Below are 3,066 nucleotides of genomic sequence, written 5' to 3'. Positions count from 1 at the left end.
ATCACACTGCCGATGGCCTCTCTCTGAGTCTGGCAACAATCTCTCTACCCATCCAGTTCCCAAGGCAGGCTGCCACCATGCCAGAAATATACATCCCAATTCCGTGGCAGCCTAGTGTCTCCAGCCACCACATACTCTCTTAAACTTAAATCACCACATGAAAGAACACACAACAACCTCTGATCCAATTGATAAAATACAATTGCCCACCTAGACACACAAAGCCCTATACACATCCATCCCTTAAGAACATTCATAACAACTTGTAAAGGTACAGAGTGGAATCTTAACATCAGCCTCCATGTTCCTTCGGTGGTTTCCTTCCCCCCCCCCCCAGTCTCCTCCCATTCCAGTCTCCTCCTCTTCCCTCAAACTTTCTCCCACCCATCTTTTCTTCTCGTCCAATGACAGGCCTCATTCTATCTTGTACCCGCCTTCACCTGTATGACATCATCCCACAGGGTCACACTGTATCCATTTGACTCTTCATTGATTGCTCAACACTTATTCCCGTTATGTGGCTACCGTTAAGAAGTGGGACGTAGGGGTTGGGGATTTAGCTCAGTGGTAGAGCGCTTGCCTAGCAACCGCAAGGTCCTGGGTTCGGTCCCCAGCTCCGAAAAAAAAAAAAAAAAAAGAAGTGGGACGTATTTTGTTTGTTTGTTTGTTTGTTTGTTTGAAACAGGGTCTCGGGCTGGAGAGATGGCTTGGCAGTTAAGAGCACCCTACTACTCTTTCAGAGGTCCTGAGTTCAATTCCCAGCAACCACATGGTGGCTCACAACCATCTGTAAAGAGATCCAATGCCCTCTTCTGGTGTGTCTGAAGACAGCGACAGTGTTACTTATATATAATAAATGAATAAATCTTAAAAAAAAAAAAACAAAAAAACAGGGTCTCACTATGTATCCCTAGCTGTCTTGGAATTTACTAAGGTAGACCAAGCTAGCCTTGAGCCCACAGAGATCCAGCTGCTTCTGCCTCCAAAGGACTGTGCCTTAAGGATTTTGTCACCATGCCTGGCATGTTTTCTTCCTGACTTGGGTCTTCTTATAGATACATCAGGCTGGCCTGAAACTCACTATGTAGCCCTGGGCTGCCCTTGGTTGTTCTTTCGAAGGTCCTGAGTTCAATTCTCAGCAACCACATTGGTGGTTCACAACATCTATAAAGGGATCTGATGCTCTCTTCTGACATGCAGCTGTACATGCAGACAGAACATTCGTGTGTGTGTGTGTGTGTGTGTGTGTGTGTGTGTTTCTGTCATGATTTTTCTTAGAATAAATGGACTTTCTTTCGCATCTGTTTCTTTAAGATTAAGTGAATAGGACTCAGTTGGTAAAGTGCCTGCTGCGTGCCTTGGATACTATTCTATTGCCATGAGGGGACACCATGACTGAAGGCAACTTACTTGGAGACTGCCTTGCAGTATCAGAGGGTTAAGCCCATGATCATCACAGTAGGAAGCAGGGCGGCAGGCAGACATGCTCTGGAGCAGTAGCTAAGGCCTCACATCTGATCTGAAAGATGGAGGCAGAGAGGGAGTGAGACTGGGCGTGGTGTGGGCTTTTGAGACCTCGAAGCTCACCCATAGAGGTACACCTCCTCCGAGGCCACTCCTTCTAATCCTTCCTAAACAATCCACTAAGTGGGAATCAAACAGTCAACTATCCAAGCCTACGGGGCCATTCTCATTCAGGTCACCACCATACTACGGAAGCATGAGAATGTGAGTTTTAACCCAGTATCCATGTGAGCTCTCTCTCTCTCTCTCTCTCTCTCTCTCTCTCTCTCTCTCTCTCTTTCTTTCTCTCCTGGATTAAAAAAAAATGAAAACAAACCTTGAATCTCAAATCTAAGCCAACATCTTCAGTTGTTTAAATTTTATTTGCATGTAGTTACTTATTTTGTGGGAGTGAAAGGCACATGCTGCTGTCTCAGAGGACAACGTGAAGGAGTCAGCTCTCTCCTTGCACCATGGTGGACACAGGGGGTCGAATTTAGAAAGCTAGCCTTGCTGATAAGTGCTTCTTCTCTTACGTTGCCCAGCTTTAACATTTGAAAGTTTGGGTTTCTTCGTTAGCAAGTAGGGAATGAATGACAATTCAGAGTATTTATCTATTTTAGGGGAGGCTTTTTCAGACACTGTTTCTCTATGTATCCCTAGCTGTCCTGGAACTCACTCTATAAACCATGTTGATGTCGAACTCACAGAGATCAGCCCGCCTCTGTCTCCCAAGCGCTGGGATCAAATCACCGCCCGGCCATAAGTTGTTATTTTTTAAATTTATTTGTATGATTATCATGCATTCCTGAGTGTATGTCTGTGTACCACATGCATGTATGTGCCCATGGACACCAGAAGGAGTCGGATGCCCTGGATCTGGTCTTACAGACTGTTGTGAGCCACCAGGTAGGTGCTAGGAACGGAATTCTTCTGCAAGAGAAGCATGCAGATTTAACTTCTGAGTGGGCTCTCCACCCTCGATAGGAATGGCTTCAGCGTTGCAATTTGTGCTATGCAATGCAGTAACGAGTTCGTAAACGCTTGAGATGTTGACAGTGGAGCCATCAGAGATCCAGCTCACTCCTGGACCTATCCTTTCTTCGTACTTGGATTTAGCGGGCCACTTGAATTGGTAAACCATGACTTGTAGCAAGGAATCTACTCTACGAGCGACAGGAACACAAGCCTGCAGATGAGGGGGCGTGGCACCTTCCCCTGGAGCGCACGCGTAGTGGAAAAAAGTCAGCCCTTGGGCGCCTGATTCAAAATTCAATTTTAACTGTCAGTTTTCCGCCTCTCCTAGGTTTATGATGAACCCCTAAACATTGTTACTAGCCTCTGAGAGGCGTCCATTCCTCTCGGGCTGTCTTTATCTCAGCAAAACCACTATTCCTACTCGGATATTCCTTCTAGCGTGGTCAGTCCTCAATAAAATTTATCCTTTAATGATGGAGCAACCCCTTTCGCCTCACGACTGCCTCTTTTTACGCAGGCACATCCGTAGCAACCTATATCTTCGGGGGGGCGGAGCCGCGTCTGGACCAGAAGGACCCCCCGCCG

The sequence above is a fragment of the Rattus rattus genome, chromosome 16 (assembly GCF_011064425.1).
Source record: "Rattus rattus isolate New Zealand chromosome 16, Rrattus_CSIRO_v1, whole genome shotgun sequence".
Classification (NCBI taxonomy): domain Eukaryota; kingdom Metazoa; phylum Chordata; class Mammalia; order Rodentia; family Muridae; genus Rattus; species Rattus rattus.
This window is presented reverse-complemented; position numbering follows the sequence as displayed.